The 23,350-nt window shown below is 48.6% G+C and overlaps 1 protein-coding gene and 1 long non-coding RNA gene across 2 annotated transcripts in view; one reads left to right on the top strand and one right to left on the bottom strand.

Annotated features, from left to right (window-relative positions):
- LOC140390467 (uncharacterized) overlaps positions 1 to 21,539 on the top strand; it is a 58,880-nt gene extending 37,341 nt beyond the window's left edge. The window contains exon 4 of the long non-coding RNA XR_011934651.1: positions 21,451 to 21,539. This is a non-coding gene — a long non-coding RNA (uncharacterized lncRNA). The remainder of the gene's footprint in view (positions 1 to 21,450) is intronic.
- The window catches only part of LOC140390449 (butyrophilin subfamily 1 member A1-like), a 273,313-nt gene that overhangs the window by 170,370 nt on the left and 79,593 nt on the right, over positions 1 to 23,350 (bottom strand). The gene's annotated exons all lie outside the window — the stretch shown is intronic.

Here is a 23,350-nt window from a genome sequence, read left to right as displayed (position 1 = left end):
TCCCTCACCTCATTGAATGTCCTCATCAACAGTGGCCCCAATATCCCAGAGAACTTTTTATAGAACTCCACTGGGTACCCATCCAGCCCCGAGGCTTTACCCGACTGCATGGCCTTCAGTCCCTCAGCTATTTCCTCCAACCCGATCGGGGCCCCCAGCCCTTCAACCAACCTCCCGTCCACCTTCAGGACGTTCAGCCCCCCTAAGAAGTGCCTCATCCCCTCAGGCCCCGCAAGGGGTTCGAACTCATACAACCGACTGTAAAACTCCTTGAACGCCTTATTCACCCCTGCTGAATCTCCTACCAGTTTCCCGTCCCCATCCTTTGCTTTCCTCATCTCCCTGGCTGCCTCCCTTTTTCTAAGCTGCTGTGCAAGCATCCTGATGGCCTTCTCCCCGTGATCATAGATCACCCCCCCTCAACTTCCTCAGCTGCTCCACTGCCCTCCCTGTAGTTAACAAGCCAAACTCGGCCTGTATCCTCCGTTGTTCCATTAAAAGCACTGCCACAGGGTCTCCGCATACCACATGTCGACCTGCAATATCTGCTTTATCCGTCTCTGCTCTGTCCACCTTCTCCCTGTGGGCCCCTTATTGAGATCAGCTCCCCTCTAAACACCGCCTTCAATGCCTCCCAGACCACCGCTGCCGAAACTTCACCCGTGTCATTGACTTCTATTTAGTTCTGAATACATTTCCACAGCCGCCCACACACCTCTTCGTCAGCTAAATGTCCCACGTCCAGCGTCCAGTGCGGGCGCTGGCTACTCTCCCTGCTAACCTGCAGGTCAACCCAGTGCGGGGCATGATCTGAGATTGTGATCGCCGAATAATCCAAGTCATTTATAAAACCCACAAAGAGCAGAGGCCCCAGAACAGATCCCTGTGGGACACCACTGGTCACCGACCTCCAGGCGGAATACTTTCCATCCAATACCAGTCGCTGTCTTCTTTCAGCCAGCCAATTCTGTATCCGGACTGCCAGATTTCCCTGTATCCCATGCCACCTAACTTTCTGAATGAGCCTACCATGGGGAACCTGATCAAATGCCTTACTGAAATCCATATACACCACATCCACTGCCCGACCTTCAGCAATGTGTCTCGTCACATACTCAAAGAATTCAATGAGGCCTGTGAGGCATGACCTGCCCCTCACAAAGCCATAGATTTCATAGAATTTACAGTGCAGAAGGAGGCCATTCATTCCATCGAGTCTGCACTGGCTCTTGGAAAGAACACCCTATCCAACCCCACACCTCCACCCTATCCCCATAACCCAGTAACCCCACCCAACACTAAAGGCAATTTTGGACACTAAGGGCAATTTAGCATGGCCTCCACCTAACCTGCACATCTTTGGACTGTGGGAGGAATCCGGAGCACCCAGAGGAAACCCACGCACACACGGGGAGAAGGTGCAGACTCCGCACAAACAGTGACCCAAGCCGGGAATCGAACCTGGGACCCTGAGCTGTGAAGCAATTGTGCTAACCACTATGCTACCATGCTTTACAAGCCAGCTATTAGCCCACCATGCTGACTATCTTTAATCAAACTATGTTTTTCTAAATAATCATAAATCTCAGAATCCTTTCCAGTATTTTGCTCACCACAGACATAAGACTGACTGGTCTATAATTCCCAGGGATTTCCCTATTCCCTTTCTTGAACAGGGGAACAACATTCGCCTCCCTCCAATCATCCGGTACTACTCCAGTGGAGAGTGAGGACGCAAAGATCATCGCCAATGGAGCAGCAATCTCCTCCCTCACTTCCTGTAGTAAGCTTGGGTATATCCCGTCTGGCCCAGGGGACTTATCTGATTTAATGCTTTTCAAAATTTCCAGCACATCCTCCTTCTTAATATCGACCTGTTTGAGACTATTAACGTGGTTCACGCTGTTCATATGAGCAACAAGATCCCTCTCTCCACTGAATACTGAAGCAAAATTTAAGGCCTCCCGTACCTCCTCAGATTCTAGGCACAAGCATTTAATAAAGGCAGGACTTTAATCATGGATGATTTTAATCTTCATGGAGATTGGGAAAATTAAATTGACAGAGGAAGCCATGAGGAAGAATTCATTGAGTTTATTTGGGACAGCTTCCTAGAACAATATGTTGTGAATCAAACCAGGAATTAGGCTACTTTGGACATGGCAATGTGTAATGAGGCAGGTTTAACAGACCAGAGTAAATCTGAGTTTATAAACTCAGAGTAAAAGATCTGTCTGACTCACTGTCCCACCAAGTCCCAGAGGAGGAAAGGACAGTTTCTGACCCACTGTCCCACCCAGTGCCATGAGGGGGAAAGGACAGTGTCTGACCCACTGTCCCACCCAGTGCCAGAGGGGGAAAGGACAGTATCTGACCCACTGCCCCACCCAGTCCCAGAGGGGGAAAGGACAGTGTCTGACCCACTGTCCCACCCAGTCCCAGAGGGGGAAAGGACAGTGTCTGACCCACTGTCCCACCCAGTCCCAGAGAGGGAAAGAACAGCGTCTGACCCAGTCCCAGAGGGGGAAAGGACAGTGTCTGACCCACTGTCCCACCCAGTCCCAGATGGGGAAAAGGATAGTGTCTGACCCACTGTCCCACCCAGTCCCAGATGGGGGAAAGGATAGTGTCTGACCCACTGTCCCACCCAGTCCCAGAGGGGAAAGGGCAGTGTCTGACCCACTATCACACTGATATTAATTGAGACAGGGCTGTCGGCATCAATCCTCCCAAGAATTTTTAGGTTCCATGAGTGAATGAATAATAAGACATTCATGTGGAGAATGTTTACTTAATTATTGGTTGTTGTAACTAACATGATGTGGGCATGATCAGCAAGACTAGCATTTATTACCCATCCCTAATTGCCCCTTGACAAGGTGGTGCTGAGCTGTATTCTTGAAGCTGCTGCAGTCCCTGAGGTGTAGGTACATTCACCATGCTGTTAGGGAGGGAGCTCCAAGATTTGGACACTGAAGGAACGGCCGGTATATTTCCCAGTCAGGATGGGGAGTGACTTGGAGGGAGCTGATGTAATATGATTTCTAAATCCTTTCCAATGGAATCTACATGAAGCACCTTAATGGAGGCTGTTGGATGATGGAGATCAGCATCTACAGAACACTCTTCGTACAATTCATGCAGGATTAGTAATTCACCATCCTGTCTGTTTCTTGGAGCTATTCCCATCATAGCTGATTGTTTTCCTGGACTGTGTGATGGGGGCTTCCTGTTTCAGAGCTCTTGTCTTTTTGTCCTTTATATTAGAACAGAAGATGCAATTTCTGAGGACCCAAAACCAGCACCTTGTTCTGCATTATCGAAAAGAGTCACATGTTGTTCTTTGTTGGGCATCTTGAAAAACATTCAGGTAGATAAGTCCCCAGGGCCGGATGGGATCTACCACAGAATACTGAGGTAGGTAAAGGAGGAAATTGGTGGGGCCTTGATAGAAATCGTTGAATCCTCATTGCGACATCACCTGTAGCCAGAGAACTGGAGAATAGCTAATGTTGTTCCTTTGTTTAAGAAGAGTAGCAGAGATAATCCAGGAAATTACAGGCCGGTGAGCCTTACGTCAGTAGTTGGGAAATGATTGGAGAGGATTTTTCGGGATAGGATTTACTCCCATTTGGAAACAAATGGACTTGTTAGCGAGAGGCAGCACGGTTTTGTGAAGGGGAGGTCGTGTCTCACTAACTCGATTGAGTTTTTTGAGGAAGTGACAAAGATTATTGATGAATGTAGGGCAGCGAAGTCCCATGGACTTCAGTAAAGCCTTTGACAAGGTCCTTCATGGCAGATTGGTACAGAAGGTGAAGTCTCACGGGATCAAATGTGAGCTGGGAAGATGGATACAGAACTGGCTGGGTCATAGAAGACAGAGGGTAGCAGTGAAAGGGTGCATTTCTGAATGGAGGGCTGTGGCTGGTGGTGTTCCACAGTGATCAGTGCTGGGGCCTTTGCTGGTCTTAGTATGGTAAGAAGTCTTACAACACCAGGTTAAAGTTCAACTGGTTTGTTTCGAATCACTAGCTTTTGGAGCGCTGCTCCTTCCTCAGGTGAATGCAGAGGTATGTTCCAGAAACATATATATAGACAAATTCTTAGTATGGATAGTGATTAGGACCATCAGAGGATACAGCAGGATATGGATCAGTTGGAGATTTGGGCGAAGAAATGGCAGATGGAGTTTAATCCGAACAAATGTGAGGTAATGCATTTTGGAAGATCGAAGACAGGTGCGAAATATACAGTAAATGGCAGAACCCTTAAGAGTATTGACAGGCAGAGGGATCTGGGTATACAGGTACACAGGTCACCGAAAGGGGCAACACAGGTTGAGAAAGTAGGCAAGAAGGCATACGGAATGCTTGCCTTCATTGGTCGGGTTATTGAGTATAAAATCTGGCAAGTCATGCTGCAGCTAAATAGAATACAGTGTTCAATTCTGGTCACCACACTACCAGAAGGATGTGGAGGCTTTGGAGAGGGTGCAGAAGAGGTTTACTTGGATGTTGCCTGGTATGGAGTGTATTAGCTATGAGGGGAGGTTGGATAAACTCAGTTTGCTCTCACTAGAATGACGGAGGTTGACGGGCGACCTGATAGAAGTCAACAAAAGTATGAGGAGCAGGAACAGAGTGGATAATCAGACGCTTTTCCCAGGGTAGAAAAGTCAATTACTCGGGGACATAGGTTTCAGGTGCGAGGAGGAAAGTTTAGAGGAGATGTGCGAGGGACGTTTTTTACACAGAGGGTGGTGAGTGCCTGGAACTCGCTGCCGGCGAGGTGGTGGAAGCAGGGACGATAGTGACATTTAAGAGGCATCCTGTCGAATGCGTGAATAGGATGGGAATAGAGGGATACGGCCCGGAAGTGCAGAAGGTTTTAGTTTACAGGGGCATCATGATCGGCACAGGCTTGGAGGGCTGCAGAGCCTGTTCTTGTGCTGTACTGTTCTTTGGAGTTTGTTCTTTTGGCATTTGCCTTTGTGACACTCTAAGGAATGTGTTAGGAGGAGGAGAAAACCTTCGTGGTTGAATAATTGGGACATTGCTGGATAGTTGGAATGAAAGTAGAATTAGATAGAGCAACACTACCACCCCCTGGCAATATGCGGTATTGCAGGAATAACATTCGATTTTAAAAAACCAATCTCCACCTAATGGCTGCCGGTGATATTGCAAAGAAACGTTTCCTTCTTCAATTAACCAGTGGGTAATGCCGTATAAATATAGTTCACTTGCTTCTTGTCAGCAAAACAGTACACATAAAAAACAAACTCTGTCTACAGGTGTATTTAAAGCCTGGTTATTTCGAACAATCTTTTAAAATTATTTAGTAAGAACAGGGGGAGGCCATTCAGAGCTCGTTTGTTTCACCGTTCAACTGGATCAATCATCTTATTTATTATCAGGACCATTGTCACTACTTTTCTGATGATATACCTCCTGGGTTACTCTGTATCGGCGTTTATTGAGGGACAAGAACAACTTTTGACATAATACTTTTTGTGGAGTTACACCGCCATCTGCTGGCTGAAAGCGACATTTTACAAATTATTTTTGTCCCGTAGTACCGCTTCCGAGCACGTGGTGGGGCTATTGCACAGCTTTTTTCCAAATGTTTTAATTTTGTTGATAAGACAATTCTGTTGACTGTATTTTCTAACGAGTTCAAGGCCAATGACGTTTTTTAAAAAATATAAATTTAGAGTACCCAATTCATTTTTGTTTCCAATTAAGGGGCAATTTAGCGTGGCCAATCCAGCTAGCCTACACATCTTTGGGTTGTGTACCCAATTCATTTTTGTTTCCAATTAAGGGGCAATTTAGCATGGCCAATCCAGCTAGCCTACACATCTTTGTGTTGTGGGGGCGAAACCCACGCAAATACGGGGAGAATGTACAAACTCCACACGTCAGTGATCCAGAGCCAGGATCGAACCTGGGACCTAGGCGTCGTGAGGCATCAGGGCTAACCCACTGCGCCACCGTGCTGCCCTATGACGTTTTCAGTCATGCAACGAACGGCACTCTGAAACTTCGAAGACATTTGCTGTTGTAAAGTAAGTGGAAATGTACAGGAAAAAAGAAAGAGAACACGAGAAACAAGCTGTCCCAATTCTCCACGGCACCTTTCTATTAATCGCATTTTCACAGTCCAGGGTCACAAACTATCCCCCGAGGTGAAAGTGATTTATTGTACTTTCTTCAAGTTCGTGTACAGTCTTCACTGCTGGAGATTGTCTCTAAATGCAGATTGCCAAATCAGAACATCTCTGTTCAGTCTGTTAGCATGACCCTGAGCTCGCAGGCGCCTGTCCTTTTCATTCTCTGTCCCAATTTCACTGCAACTTTGCTGTTTTGCCCATCTGCACTGTTCCAATGAAGCTTAATCAAAGAAAGGACATTTTTGTTGAGGCTCTTCATCACTCAACATCGCGTTCAACAATTTTAGATCGTAAATGTTATCCCTATTTTTTCAGAGAGAATCTTCGATTCTCATTTGTGTCCACTTTTGGATGTTACTTTGTTTCTTTACTTGTCCCATTATCATCACTTTTTGTCATTTAATCTCACCTTCCCTCCATTACAGGTCTCCCCTTACCCTGCCCTTGTACATGCTTAAAATCCGTCAGATCTCAACCCTTTTATCGAGTTCAGATAATAAGGTACAATCACTAAACGTTAACTCCACTTCTCTCTGTACAGATGCTGCCGGGTCTGCTAAGATTTTCCAGCGTTTTCTGTTTTTATTTCGGATTTCAGCAGCCGAGCTCCTTTGCATTTGTACGAAGTCTTACAACACCAGGTTAAAGTCCAACAGGTTTGTTTCGATGTCACTAGCTTTCGGAGCGCTGCTCCTACCTCAGGTGTCTCCTTCACCTGAGGAAGGAGCAGCACTCCGAAAGCTAGTGACATCGAAACAAACCTGTTGGACTTTAACCTGGTGTTGTAAGACTTCGTACTGTGCTCACCCCAGTCCAACGCCGGCATCTCCACATCTTTGCATTTGTGTTAGCGCCATCTGGTGGATGTGATCGGCACTGAATGATATTTGGCTGCAGTGCCGTTTCTCGCCAGTCGGTGGCGGTGCTGTACCCTTTGCACCGAATTCTCAGCGCCGCCTGTGGAATAATTTATTGGCGAGACCATGCAGACGCTGCGACAACGAATGAACGGACATCGCGCAACAATCACCAGGCAGGAATGTTCCCTTCCAGTCGGGGAACACTTCAGCAGTCAAGGGCATTCAGCCTCTGATCTCCGGGTAAGCGCTCTCCAAGGCGGCCTTCAGGACGCGTGACAACACAGAATCGCCGAGCAGAAACTTATAGCCAAGTTCCGCACACATGAGTGCGGCCTCAACCGGGACCTGGGATTCATGTCGCATTACATTCATCCCCCACCATCTGGCCTGCAAAATCCTACCAACTGTCCTGGCTTGACACAATTCACACCTCTTTAACCTGGGGTTACCCCACCTCTGGATCTGTAAAGATTTAATCACCTGCTAATGGTCGCATTCCAAGCATTGTTTGGCATCTTTGAATTTGTCTATATATATGTTTCTGGAATATACCTCTTCATTCACCTGTGGAAGGAGCAGCGCTCCGAAAGCTAGTGACATTGAAACAAACCTGTTGGACTTTAACCTGGTGTTGTAAGTCTTCGTACTGTGCTGACCCCAGTCCAACGCCGGCATCTCCACATCATGGATAATTTATTGACAGCAGTACTGGTCATCGCCAGCAGGTGACAATATTGCACTGACTAGTTTTTAAAGTTCAACGAGAAACAGGTTTAAACACCGATTTTCCGCACTATCTACATGTTGTTTGATATATTTAACATGTTAAAAGTCTATAGATCTTTAATTTACTCAATGACTGAGTCTCCATACTCCCCTCGAATAGAGAATTTCATAGATTTACCACTCTCTGTTCCCGGTTCCTCATGAACACTAAGGACCTCACCAACATCAACCTCACCAACATCTCACTCAATCCCTCCACTGCCTCTGTGTTGTCAAACTGCTTGTCTAATGTACTTTGGATGTGTTAAAACTTCCTCCTTATAAACTCTGCTGTCCATCACAAAGCTCATTCCCTCACCACTGAACCCAATCCTTCTCCACATTCGCTGTTGTTTGAACCAGATTGTTTTCATGTTGTGGAGATGCCGGTATTGGACTGTGGTGAGCAAAGTGAGAAGTCTTACAACACCAGGTTAAAGCCCCACAGGTTTGTTTCGAATCACTAGCTTCCGGAGGAAGGAGCAGTGCTCCGTAAGCTTGTGAATCAAAACAAACCTGTTGGACTTGAACCTGGTGTTGTCAGACTTCATACAGATTGTTTTCAGCCTGGGTGTCCTATTTAACCTGGATCAGAGCTTCAGACCACAAATCCTCATCATCACCAAAACCAGCTAAATCCACCATCACAACACCACCTCACTCCAGCCCCGCCTCAGTTCATCAACTCAAACCTTCATCAATCTCTTTATCCCCTTTGGACTCAACCATACCCTCCGATGCCAAGGGCCTGATCTCTGCAATTTACCCCCCTCCCCCAAACCCCTTCCCTGATGGTTCCTGTCTTCCATGTGTCTGATAGGCTCCAGGAAAACCAAGAAACCAAAAAAGAGTGCAGCCTGGAACATTCAACATTGACATGGCTCAAAGACTCCACAAGACTGCAAAAATGGCAGGGCCCTTGGGCATCTGTGAAATGGTGCTAATGGTGGTTACAGGGTATTGTTGCATGCATCACCCTCCACCACAGGTCACCAAGATTGAGGGGGAGGACACCTCCGTAGAGGGACTTCCAGTGGTGATCTCCGCTGCCAGACGCAACGAGGCACGCCAAGGCATTTCTAAATGGCGGGCAAGGGCAAGGAGGTGGATGGTGTGCAGCAGCAGCCCGTACAGGAAACCCCGCCACGCGGTGTGAAAAGGCACGGAGGGTTAAGGACTGTTTAGCACAGGGCTAAATCACTGGCTTTGAACGCAGACCAAGGCAGGCCAGCAGCACGGTTCAATCCCCGTACCAGCCTCCCCGAACAGGCGCTGTAATGTGGCGACTAGGGGCTTTTCATAGTAACTTCATTTGAAGCCTACTTGTGACAATAAGCGATTCTCATTTCATTTTTTTCATTTTCATTTATCCCATAATCCTTGGGGAATATGAGCTTCCCCAATGAGGGGGGAGGGTGGGGCAATCATTAGCAGTAGAGCTGTATAAATAGAGCTGGCCAGGGTGGTACTGGCTGGAGAAGGAATCAGTAGTGAACTGCTGGTACTCTGAGGATATTGTTTTTTTAAAGTAAATGTTTTCCAAATAAGGGGCAATTTAGCGTGGCCAATCCACCTACCCTACACATCTTTGGGTTGTGCAGGTGAAATCCATGCAGATACGAGGAGAATGTGCAAGCTCCACACAGACAGTGACCCAGGGCCGGGATCGTACCCCGGTCCTCAGCACCGTGAGGCACCGTGTACATATTGGTGTAAATAAAGTTACTTTCTGTCTGACTCTACAAAAACATGGCCCTCACAAAAGTGGGTTACAGGGTTATGGAACGGGACGGGCCAGTGTGCCTGGCTAGGGTGCCCTTTCAGAGGGTTGGTGCAGACTTGATGGGCTGAATGGCCTCATTCTGCACTGTCAGGATTCGGTGATTCTGTGACCTGCAGCAAATATTCTCCAAACCTCTTGTCTCAGGAAAACAGTCACATTATTTTCCAATCAATCAATGTCAGGGAAGCGCCTCACTCCGGAGACCCAATCTCGTGAATCTTATCTGCACTCTCGCTCTCAAATATCGTCACATATGTTTCATGAAGTGTGAGTCTCTTTATGCTCCACACAATGCTTCAGTTGAGGAAGAACCAATCTTCTATAGAAATGTATCATATTTCACTTGCTCTTCTATGACCCAATGATAAAGCCTCGGGTTATGTATGTTTTATTAACGGCTCTATCAAACTCTCCTGTCACATTCCCTTATCTACATATGTGCCCAGGTCCCGCTGCTCCTGTGGCAACACTACAATTGGACCCCTTATTTTATACAAATCTGTTTCCTACCACTCAGCTAAATTTCCAGCCATGTTACTACTGTCCCTTTTATTCCATGAGCTATAACATTGGTCAATAGCTTTAAATTCCTGGGGGTCACCATCACCATCAGTCTGTCCTGGTCATATTTTCTCATATACCCATGCTTGTTTTCTTCATTAATCCATTAATCTTCCCAAGTGAATATTAACTTTGTCCTGAATTATTGTTTCTCAAAGTTTTCCCATGACAAAAGTAACAAATAATTCTCAGTACTCCACATGGCATTGATATAGGTGACGGTGAATTGAAGTGAAAGTGCGTAAATGGGTTTGAGATACAGACCACACCCGATCTACTCAAAAGACAGAAAAGTCTGAGTAACTTGCTCCTGTTCGTAGCTTCCTGCGACTTGCTCAGTTTACGAATCTGCAGACATTCTGCTCCTTGCAATTCACTCATAGTCATAGAATTTACAGTGCAGAAGGAGGCCATTCGGCCCATCGAGTCTGCACCGGCTCTTGGAGAGAGCACCCTACCCAAGGTCAACACCTCCACCCTATCCCCACAACCCAGTAACCCCACCCAACACTAAGGGCAATTTTGGACAATAAGGGCAATTTATCATGGCCAATCAATGCCACATTCGGCTCAAGTGAATGTTTCAGGTTTGAAAACAAAACGGAGCAAAACAATTCTCTTCATCCCTCATCTTGTCCCATTGAAGAAAATGATTAACAGATCGTTCATTTTGTTCACTATTTGTAGATTCTCGCTGAGTGTTAAATGGCTGCTGCATTTTCCTACCTCAAGGCATCCACCGCAATGGCCAGTACGACATTCCATTTGTAGGAAATGTCTGGAATTAAACAGATGCTGGAAATACACAATAGCATCTTTCGGAGACAGAGACAGACAGAGTTAATTTCACTATCTTTCCCCAGCCATTTCATTTTGTTCCCAGTGCTGTATAAGATTGGTGAGGTAACAGGTATTAAGCAAATGCAGAGACAGGGGAAGCAGTCAGGGGATGTGCTTTTCCACAGTGTACCCGAGGTGGCAGATTCTTGCTGTACTTCAACTAAAATAGAAACAGCCAAATATTTTCTCTTGTTCACAGATGCTGGTTTTTCCAGTGTAGATATTCCTCGAGCCAAGTCTACATCAGTTGGAATATACTTTAAACGTATATCAAAACCTCCTTGTTCAAAGACCACCAAGTGCTTGAATGGGTTTGTGTCTGACAGAGATGTTTGCATTTATTTAATTGTATGATTAAACCAACGTAGAACTCTGTGCGACAATTTTAATCTCACATAGTCCAAAGATGTGCGGGTTAGGTGGATGGCCATGCTAAATTGCTCCTAAATGTCCAAAGGTTGGATGGGGTTCCAGGGATTGGGCGGGAGATTGTGCCTGGTGAGTGTTCTTTCGAAGGGTCAGTGCAGACTCGATGAGCTGAATGGCCTCCTTCTGCACTGCAGGGATTCTATGATATCTGGCCCTTTAGGTCAGGCTAAGCGACAATATCCCATTGCTGCAGAATCCCTCAGGGCTGTCGGGATATAATAGGGGATTTAGAGGAACAGGGAATAGTTTAGAAACAGCCTCCTGCACCAACCCACCTATTTGGCCAGGGGGGAAATGCTGATGGGTCGGGCAGACTGACCATTGACTAAACCATTTTGAATGAAGTCACCCCCCCGCATTCATCCAATTGGGACAAGCCCATCTTCCAGATTGAATTCCCTTCATCCACGACACAGGGGCACGATTCTCCACTCCCTCACCGGTTGGGAGAATCGCCCGGGCCGCCAAAATTTCCGGGGATCCCGGTCCGACGCCCTCCCGCGATTCTCCCAAGTGGCAGGAACGGCCCGGTCGAGTTTCGCCGGCCGCAGGCCGGAGAATCGCCAGAGGCACCCAAAATGGCGATTCTCCGGCACCCCCGCTATTCTGAGGCCCGGATGGGCCGAGCGGTCAGGGCAAAACGGCGGGTTCCCCCCGGCGGCGTCCACACCTGCTCGCTGCAGTCGTGGGCGGTGCGTGAACGCTGGGGGGGGGGGGGGGGGGGCGGCCTGTGGGGGGGTGAGGGGGGATCCTGCACCGGGCTTTACCTGGAATGTGGGGTGGCCCGCGATCGGTGCCCACCGATTGTCGGGCCGTCCTCTCTGAAGAACAAAAGAACAAAGAAATGTGCAGCACAGGAACAGGCCCTTCGGCCCTCCAAGCCCGTGCCGACCATGCTGCCCGACTAAACTACAATCTTCTACACTTCCTGGGTCCGTATCCCTCCATTCCCATCCTATTCATGTATTTGTCAAGATGCCCCTTAAATGTCACTATCATCCCTGCTTCCACCACCTCCTCCGTTAGCGAGTTCCAGGCACCCACTACCCTCTGCGTAAAAAACTTGCCTCGTACATCTACTCTAAACCTTGCCCCTCTCACCTAGTAATTGACCCCTCTACCCCGGGGAAAAGCCTCTGACTATCCACTCTGTCTAAGCCCCTCATAATTTTGTAGACCTCTATCAGGTCGCCCCTCAACCTCCTTCGTTCCAGTGAGAACAAACTGAGTTCATTCAACCGCTCCTCATAGCTCATGCCCTCCATACCAGGCAACATTCTGGTAAATCTATTCTGCACTCTCTCTAAAGCCTCCACATCCTTCTGGTAGTGTGGCGACCAGAATTGAACACTATACTCCAAGTGTGGCCTAACTAAGGTTCTATACAGCTGAAACATGACTTGCCAATTCTTATACTCAATACCCCGGCCAATGAAGGCAAGCATGCCGTATGCCTTCTTGACTAGCTTCTCCACCTGTGTTGCCCCTTTCAGTGACCTGTGGACCTGTACTCCTAGATCTCTTTGACTTTCAATACTCTTGAGGGTTCTACCATTCACTGTATATTCCCTACCTGCATTAGACCTTCCAAAATGCATTACCTCACATTTGTCCGGATTAAACTCCATCTGCCATCTCACCGCCCAAGTCTCCAAACAATCTAAATCCTGCTGTATCCTCTGACAGTCCTCATCGCTATCCGCAATTCCACCAACCTTTGTGTCGTCTGCAAACTTACTAATCAGACCAGTTACATTTTCCTCCAAATCATTTATATATACTACAAACAGCAAAGGTCCCAGCACTGATCCCTGTGGAACACCACTGGTGTTTCTTCCTTCCTTCCGCGGCCCCGCAAGATCCGTCCCCCATCTTCTTACGGTGCGGATTTAGAGAGGGCGACAACCACGCATGCGCGGGTGACGCCCGTAATGCGGCGCCGGCCGCGTCATCTATCCGCCGCCGCTTTTACGCAGGCGACAAGGCCTGGCGCGTGTAGATGACGCGGCCCCGATCCTGGCCCGTTGTCAGGTCCTGAATCGGTCGGGACCGGGGCCGTTCCGCGCCGTTGTGAACCTCGACGCCATTCACGACGGCGCGGCCACTTCGGCGTGGGAGTGGAGAATCCCGCCCAGGATTTTCACCGGGTTGGATATTTCCAACGGATTCTGGGCAATGCCTCTTGACGTGGATTCCCAATCTAAATTCACCTTTACAACAGGGGAAAGACAATTTACCTGGACCCGAGTCCCACAGGAGTTTCAGACCAGTCCGGGGAGATTCCACCCAAATATGGCCAAAGCCATTGAGGAAATAGATTTTACAGGGACAGGGGGAGTTTTACTGCAAGACGTGGATGACCTCCTTTAGACCTCCGATGGCCATAGGAGCCACACCCTGGAGTTAATACAATTACTGCCAGTCAGCGAGGACGCAGGACTAAAAATTAACCCTACAAAGGCTCAAGTGGGACAAGCAACAGTCACCTACCCGGGTGAGCTCATTTCTCAGGGATCCAAGACATTGCCCCCTGAACGGAGACAGGCCATTCGGCCCTTCCAATTCCCCGGACTGTCCGAGGGCTCCGGCAGATACTGGGACTGTTTAACTATTGCCCGAACTTTATAGACAACTGTGCAGGAATAGTCAGGCCCATTCCCAATCTGGGAAAAGGGGGCCGAGCTTCAAGTGAGGAATGACAAAGGGCAGAATGGACAGAGGAGTGTCAGGGGACATTTACCCCATTAAACAGCGAATGGCAACAGCTCCAGCGTTAGTGCTGCCAGATTTGAGTGGCCCATTCCATTGATACTATCCCAACAACAGCAATGACTACACTGCTGTAGTGAGGCAGCTACACGGACACTGGGAGCGAGCTGCAGCTTATTACTCTAACCCGCGATCAGCAGTCGCTGTGGGGCTGAGCAGATCCATTCCAGCAATGGACTGTGCAGCCTGCCCAGTGAAAGGGAGGGAACCGTTCACGGTGCTGGGGGAAATAGTCTGACACACGGGACATGGCATCGTGCAAATGGTCAATCTGGGGAGGCTGAAGCCCGGGTCTGATGTCAGAAGAGCTCAATGGGCGAGTCTGCTACTGCCCCCCAATGGCCGGATGACCACAGTCAGGGATGATGGGAGTAACCCCGAGGATATCTGAATGTTGAAGGCGAGGATCATGTTTGCGATACAGAGACAGGGGATGAGGAAGTGGACAGAGTGAGGCAGGAACCACTGGAAGGGGCGGAGATAACGTTATTTGTGGATTGATCCCGGAAAATAACAGCCGGGGACCCGGGAACAGGATGGGCAGTGGCCCAAGGCGGGTTCCTGAAGGCAAGCGGCCGGGTAGCGGCCAGTAAATCAGCCCAAGGAGCAGAGTTAGCGGCCCTGATAGAAGCATTGAGACTATCCAGGGGCAGGCGAGTCAATATCTCCACCGAGAGCCGCTGTGCCTTTGGTGCAGGACATGACTGTGCGGGAGCCCGGAGTGGGCGAGGGGACGTCAGCTCTGGTGGGCAGCCGCTCCCACAGGAAACACTGATCGAGAACTTACCCAAACATTCAAGAGACAGAGGAGGCGGCAGTTATTAAAATCAAAGGCCACAGGAGAATGCAAAGCCCTGAACAGACAGGAGATGATCAGACAGACAGAGCAGCCACAGAGGCAGCGGCACAGGAAGAAGCGGAGGGAGAGGACAGTGTAGCTGTCTCCAGCCTGACAGAAGTGAATATACTGAATGGACACAATAGTTCAAAGGCAGAGTGGGGGGAATGGGGAGCAATCCCAGATTGTGATGGGGTCTGGAGGAAAGAAGGAAAGGTCGTTGCCCCGAAAAGTATCAGAAACTGTTACTAGCAGTTTCCTACATTTGACTCCTATTTATTGACTACAGCTCCGTCTTCAACACCACAATCCCAGCCAAGCTCATATCAAAGCTCCAAAACCTACGACATGGCTCCTCCCTCTGCAACTGGATCCTCGATTTTCTGACCAACAGACCACAATCAGTAAGAATGAACAACAACACCTCCTCCGCAACAGTCCTCAACACCGGCGCCCCGCAAGGCTGCGTACTTAGCCCCCTACTCTACTCCCTGTACAAACACAACTGCGTGGCAAAACTTGGTTCCAACTCCATCTACAAGTTTGCTGACGAAACGACCATAGTGGGCCGGATCTCGAATAACGACGAGTCAGAATACAGGAGGGAGATAGAGAACTTAGTGGAGTGGTGTAGCGACAACAATCTCTCCCTCAATGCCAGCAAAACTAAAGAGCTGGTCATTGACTTCAGGAAGCAAAGTACTGTACACACCCCTGTCAGCATCAACGGGGCCGAGGTGGAGATGGTTAGCAGTTTCAAATTCCTAGGGGTGCACATCTCCAAAAATCTACACTGGTCCACCCACGTCAACAATACCACCAAGAAAGCACAACAGCACCTATACTTCCTCAGGAAACTAAGGAAATTCGGCATCTCCACATTGAGTCTTACCAACTTTTACAGATGCACCAGAGAAAGCATCCTATCAGGCTGCATCACAGCCTGGTATGGCAACTGCTCAGCCCAGGACCGCAAGAAACTTCAGAGAGTCGTGAACACCGCCCAGTCCATCACACAAATCTGCCTCCCATCCATTGACTCCATCTACACCTCCCGCTGCCTGGGGAAAGCAGGCAGCATAATCAAAGATCCCTCCCACCTGGCTTACTCGCTCTTCCATCGGGCAGGAGATACAGAAGTCTGAAAACACGCACGAACAGACTCAAAAACAGCTTCTTCCCCACTGTCACCAGACTCCTAAATGACCCTCTTATGGACTGATTTCATTAACACTACACCCTGTATGCTTCATCCGATGCCAGTGCTGATGTAGTTACATTGTATATGTTGTGTTGCCCAATTATGTATTTTCTTTTATTCCCTTTTCTTCTCATGTACTTAATGATCTGTTGCGCTGCTCACAGAAAAATACTTTTCACTGTACCTCGGTACACGTGACAATAAACAAATCCAATCCAATCCAATTCCCACGGGACACAACACACCGGCCGGAATAAAATGTTGGGCCTGATGGGCCGGTGCTGGTGGTGGGAGGGGTTAGGAAGGGACACAGCCCAGTTATTACCTGTGCCCAATATAACCCTGGAAAAGCAACGGCAATAAAACTTCACCACCAGGGACCCTGGGAACAAACACAAACTGATCTCACCGGCCCATTCCCCCCATCAGAGGGAAAGAGGGATTGTTTAGTAATAATAGATCAGTTCACCAGATGGATGGAAGCATTCCCCACCCAGGGCTGCTCTGCCTTGACTGCGGCTAAAATATTCACGGGAGAAAGAATCCCAAAATGGGGAGTTCCAACTGAAATGGAGCCAGACCCGGGCACTCATTTCCCCGGGAATATTGTCAGGGAAGTGAGCAAACAGACGGGGATTGAGCAGAAATTCCACAAATCCTATCACCCACAAAGCTGTGGAATGGTTGCAAGAATGAATCTTAAATCATCGATAGCAAAGGCAATTCGGGAAACCGGGGAAGGCTGGGCAACAGTCTCTTCGGGAATTCTGATGTACCTACCAGCCACTCCAAACCCAAACTCCGGATTTCCACCCTTCGAGTTAATGACGGCCGAGACATGCAATTACCTGAGGGGTTATTCCGGGAGGAATAGAGGCGGGACCCCTCAGGGAGAGGATCCGGGAATATGGGAGGGAATTCAGCAACAATTCCACATGATTGGGAAAGAAGTTAGAGATGCACAAGCAGTACAGGATATAGAGCGAGAGGAGAAATGGGAAACACCAATAGTAGCTCAGCTCGGAGAGAGGAATATGGGAAAAGTGGGGCGGGAACGGAGCGGTTTGCAAATTTCTCCTCCAGCTCCTTCAGGCTAGAAAACTCCCCTCAATAAACATATCTCCCACCCTCTCAATCCCTGCTCTCTGCCATCTCCGGAACCCTCCATCCAGCCTTCCCGGGGGCAAACCGGTAATTATTACAGATTGGAGACCACACCGATGCTCCCTCCACTCCCACATGCCTCCTCAATTGCCCCCAGACCCTCAGGGCCGCCACCAGCACGGGGCTGGTGGAGTACCTTGTCGACTGGAACGGCAGAGGCGCCGTTACCAATGCCCCAAACTGGTGCCCTTGCACACGCTCCCATACCGACCCTCCCCCCACCACCCACTTCCAGATCATGGCTATGTTCACCGCCCAGTAATAATTACTGAAGTTTGGCAGTGCCAGCCCGCCCTCTCCCCTGGCTCCGCTCAAGCATTCCCTTTTTTACTCGCGGGGTCTTACCCGCCCATACAAAGCCAGTGATCACCTTATTAACCCGTTTAAAGAAGGACCGCAGAATAAAGACTGAAACACAAACAGGAATCTTGGGAGGACCGTCATTTTCACTGTCTGCACCCTCCCAGCTAGTGATAACGGGAGCACGCCCCACCTTCGGAAATCGGCCTTCATTTGCTCTACTAATCGGGCCAAATTTAACTTGTGAAGCCGTTCCCATTCGCATGCCAGCTGGATGCCGAGGTACTGAAACCTTCCCCCTACCACCCTAAACGGCAGCTCCCCCAATCGCCTCTTCTGCCTCATTGCCTGGACAGCAAAACATCTCACTTTTCTCCATATTTAGTTTATATCCCGAAAACCAGCCAAAATCCCCCAGAATCCTCATAATTTCATCCATCTCTTCCAGTGGGCCGGAAACATACAGGACAGGGTCGTCTGCGTAAAGCGAGACTCTGTGTTCCACTCCCCCCCCGGACCAGCCCCTTGAGGCTCGCAGCGCAGTTGCCAGCGGCTCTATGGCTAACGCGAACAGCAGTGGGGAGAGGGGGCATCCCTGTCTCATTCCCCGATGCAGCCTAAAATAGTCCGATGTTGACCTGTTCGTCTGTACGCTCATGACCGGAGCCTGATACAACAACCTGACCCAGTCAATAAAGCCCCGCCCGAATACGAACCGTCCCAGTGGCTCTCTCAGGTAGTCCCATTCTACCCGGTCAAAAGCCTTCTCTGCATTCATTGCGACCACTACCTCCACATCCCTACCTTCTGGGGGCATCATGATCACATTAATCAACCTTCTTACATTGGCCACCAACTGCCTACCCTTAATGAATCCCGTCTGGTCCTCCTCAATAACGTTTGGAACACTGTCTTCAATCCTAGAGGACACGATTTTGTCCAGCAGTTTGGCGTCCACAGGCAATAGGGATTTCGGCCTGTAGGACCCACATAGCTCCGGGTCCTTGTCCCACTTCAGGATTAATGAGATCGTGGCCTGTGACATTGTCGGGGGAAGCACCCCGCGTTCCCTCACCTCATTGAATGTCCTCATCAACAGTGGCCCCAATATCCCAGAGAACATTTTATAGAACTCCACTGGGTACCCATCCAGCCCCGGGGCTTTACCCGACTGCATGGCCTTCAGTCCCTCAGCTATTTCCTCCAACCCGATCGGGGCCCCCAGCCCTTCAACCAACCTCCCGTCCACCTTCAGGAAGCTCAGCCCCCCTAAGAAGTGCCTCATCCCCACAGGCCACGCAGGGGGTTCGAACTCATACAACCGACTGTAAAACTCCTTGAACGCCTTATTCACCCCTGCTGAATCTCCTACCAGTTTCCCGTCCCCATCCTTTGCTTTCCTCATCTCCCTGGCTGCCTCCCTTTTTCTAAGCTGCTGTGCAAGCATCCTGCTGGCCTTCTCCCCGTGATCATAGATCACCCCCCCCCCCCCTCACCTTCCTCAGCTGCTCCACTGCTCTCCCTGTAGTTAACAAGCCAAACTCCGCCTGTATCCTCCGTTGTTCCATTAAAAGCACTGCCTCAGGGTCTCCGCATACCAATGTCGACCTGCAATATCTCCTTTATCCGTCTCTGCTCTGTCCACCTTCTCCCTCTGGGCCCCTTATTGAGATCAGCTCCCCTCTAAACACCGCCTTCAATGCCTCCCAGACCACCGCTGCCGAAACTTCACCCATGTCGTTGACTTCTATGTAGTTCTGAATACATTTCCACAGCCGCCCACACACCTCTTCATCAGCTAAAAGCCCCACGTCCAGCCTCCAGTGCGGGTGCTGGCTACTCTCCATGCTAACCTGCAGGTCAACCCAGTGCGGGGCATGATCTGAGATTGTGATCGCCGAATAATCCAAGTCATTTATAAAGCCCACAAAGAGCAGAGGTCCCAGAACAGATCCCTGTGGGACACCACTGGTCACCGACCTCCAGGCGGAATACTTTCCATCCAATACCAGACGCTGTCTTCTTTCAGCCAGCCAATTCTGTATCCGGACTGCCAGATTTCCCTGTATCCCATGCCACCTAACTTTCTGAATGAGCCTACCATGGGGAACCTGATCAAATGCCTTACTGAAATCCATATACACCACATCCACTGCCCGACCTTCAGCAATGTGTCTCGTCACATACTCAAAGAATTCAATGAGGCCTGTGAGGCATGACCTGCCCCTCACAAAGCCATAGATTTCATAGAATTTACAGTGCAGAAGGAGGCCATTCATTCCATCGAGTCTGCACCGGCTCTTGGAAAGAACACCCTGTCCAACCCCACACCTCCACCCTATCCCCATAACCCAGTAACCCCACCCAACACTAAAGGCAATTTTGGACACTAAGGGCAATTTAGCATGGCCTCCACCTAACCTGCACATCTTTGGACTGTGGGAGGAAACCGGAGCACCCAGAGGAAACCCACGCACACACGGGGAGAACGTGCAGACTCCGCACAAACAGTGACCCAAGCCGGAAATCGAACCTGGGACCCTGAGCTGTGAAGCAATTGTGCTAACCACTATGTTACCATGCTTTACAAGCCAGCTATTAGCCCACTGTGCTAAACCATGCTGACTATCTTTAATCAAACTATGTTTTTCTAAATAATCATAAATCTCAGAATCCTTTCCAGTATTTTGCTCACCACAGACATAAGACTGACTGGTCTATAATTCCCAGGGATTTCCCTATTCCCTTTCTTGAACAGAGGAACAACATTCGCCTCCCTCCAATCATCCGGTATTACTCCAGTGGAGAGTGACGCAAAGATCATCGCCAATGGAGCAGCAATCTCCTCCCTCACTTCCTGTAGTAAGCTTGGGTATATCCCGTCAGGCCCTGGGGACATATCTGATTTAATGCTTTTCAAAATTTCTAGCACATCCTCCTTAATATCAACCTGTTTGAGACTATTAACTTGGTTCACGCTGTTCATATGAGCAACAAGATCCCTCTCTCCACTGAATACTGAAGCAAAATTTAAGGCCTCCCGTACCTCCTCAGATTCTCGGCACAAGCATTTAATAAAGGCAGTACTTTAATCATGGATGATTTTAATCTTCATATGGATTGGGAAAATTAAATTGACAGAGGAAGCCATGAGGAAGAATTCATTGAGTTTATTTGGGACAGCTTCCTAGAACAACATGTTGTGGATCAAACCATGAGTTAGGCTACTTTGGACATGGCAATGTGTAATGAGGCAGGTTTAACAGACCAGAGTAAATCTGAGTTTATAAACTCAGAGTAAAAGATCTGTCTGACTCACTGTCCCACCAAGTCCCAGAGGAGGAAAGGACAGTATCTGACCCACTGTCCCACCCAGTGCCAGAGGGGGAAAGGACAGTGTCTGACCCACTGTCCCACCCCGTGCCAGAGGGGGAAAGGACAGTATCTGCCCCACTGCCCCACCCAGTCCCAGAGGGGGAAAGGACAGTGTCTGACCCACTGTCCCACCCAGTCCCAGATGGGGGAAAGAATAGTGTCTGACCCACTGTCCCACCCAGTCCCAGAGGGGAAAGGCAGTGTCTGACCCACTATCACACTGATATTAATTGAGACAGGGCTGTCGGCATCAATCCTCCCAACAATTTTTAGGTTCCATGAGTGAATTAATAAAAAGACATTCATGTGGCGAATGTTTACTTAATTATTGGTTGTTGTAACTAACATGATGTGTGTAATTCTGGTAACTAATTTCTCATTCATTTCCAGGATGTGGGAGTGATCAGCAAGACCAGCATTTATTACCCATCCCTAATTGCCCCTTGACAAGGTGGTGCTGAGCTGTATTCTTGAAGCTGCTGCAGTCCCTGAGGTGTAGGTACATTCACCATGCTGTTAGGGAGGGAGCTCCAAGATTTGGACACTGAAGGAACAGCCGGTATATTTCCCAGTCAGGATGGGGAGTGACTTGGAGGGAGCTGATGTAATATGATTTCTAAATCCTTTCCAATGGACTCTACATGAAGCATCTTAATGGAGGCTGTTGGATGATGGAGATCAGCATCTACAGAACACTCTTCGTACAATTCATGCAGGATTAGTAATTCACAATCCTGTCTGTTTCTTGGAGCTATTCCCATCATAGCTGATTATTTTCCTGGTCTGTGTGATGGGGGCTTCCTGTTTCAGAGCTCTTGTCTTTTTGTCCTTTATATTAGAGCAGAAGATGCAATTTCTGAGGACCCAGAACCAGAACCTGGTTCTGCATTATCGAAAAGAGTCACATGTTGTTCTTTGTTGTGCATCTTGAAAAACATTCAGGTAGATAAGTCCCCAGGGCCGGATGGGATCTACCACAGAATACGGAGGTAGATAAAGGAGGAAATTGGTGGGGCCTTGATAGAAATCATTGTATCCTCATTGGCTACAGGTGACGTCGCAGAGAACTGGAGATAGCTAATATTGTTCCTTTGTTTAAGAAGTGTAGCAGAGATAATCCAGGAAATTACGGGCCGGTGAGCCTTACGTCAGTCGTTGGGAAATGATTGGAGAGGATTTTTCGGGATAGGATTTACTCCCATTTGGAAACAAATGGACTTGTTAGAGAGAAGCAGCACGGTTTTGTGAAGGGGAGGTCGTGTCTCACTAACTCGATTGAGTTTTTTGAGGAAGTGACGAAGATTATTAATTAATGTAGGCCAGTGGATGTTGTCTACATGGACTTCAGTAAAGCCTTTGTCAAGGTCCCTCATGGCAGATTGGTAGAGAAGGTGAAGTCTCACGAGATCAAATGTGAGCTGGGATCATGGATACAGAACTGGCTGGGTCATAGAAGACAGAGGGTAGCAGTGAAAGGGTGCATTTCTGAATGGAGGGCTGTGGCTGGTGGTGTTCCACAGGGATCAGTGCTGGGACCTTTGCTGGTCTTAGTATAGTAAGAAGTCTTACAACACCAGGTTAAAGTTCAACTGGTTTGTTTTGAATCACTAGCTTTCGGAGCGCTGCTTCTTCCTCAGGTGAATGCAGAGGTATGTTCCAGAAACATATCTATAGACAAATTCTTAGTATGGATAGTGATGAGGACCATCAGAGGATACAGCAGGATATAGATCAGTTGGAGATTTGGGCGAAGAAATGGCAGATGGAGTTTAATCCGAACAAATGTGAGGTAATGCATTTTGGAAGATCGAAGACAGGTGTGAAATATACAGTAAATGGCAGAACCCTTAAGAGTATTGACAGGCAGAGGGATCTGGGTATACAGGTACACAGGTCACCGAAAGGGGCAACACAGGTTGAGAAAGTAGGCAAGAAGGCATACGGAATGCTTGCCTTCATTGGTCGGGGTATTGAGTATAAAATCTGGCAAGTCATGCTGCAGCTAAATAGAATACAGTGTTCAATTCTGGTCACCACACTACCAGAAGGATGTGGAGGCTTTGGAGAGGGTGCAGAAGAGGTTTACTTGGATGTTGCCTGGGAGGGAGTGTATTAGCTATGAGGGGAGGTTGGATAAACTCAGTTTGCTCTCACTAGAATGACGAAGGTTGAGGGGCGACCTGATAGAAGTCAACAAAAGTATGATGGGCATGGACAGAGTGGATAATCAGACGCTTTTCCCAGGGTAGAAAAGTCAATTACTTGGGGACATTGGTTTCAGGTGCGAGGA

This window comes from Scyliorhinus torazame, chromosome 14, assembly GCF_047496885.1.
Source record: "Scyliorhinus torazame isolate Kashiwa2021f chromosome 14, sScyTor2.1, whole genome shotgun sequence".
Lineage (NCBI taxonomy): Eukaryota > Metazoa > Chordata > Chondrichthyes > Carcharhiniformes > Scyliorhinidae > Scyliorhinus > Scyliorhinus torazame.
Note: the sequence above shows the minus strand (reverse complement) of the source record. Positions and strands in the feature narration are given on the sequence as shown.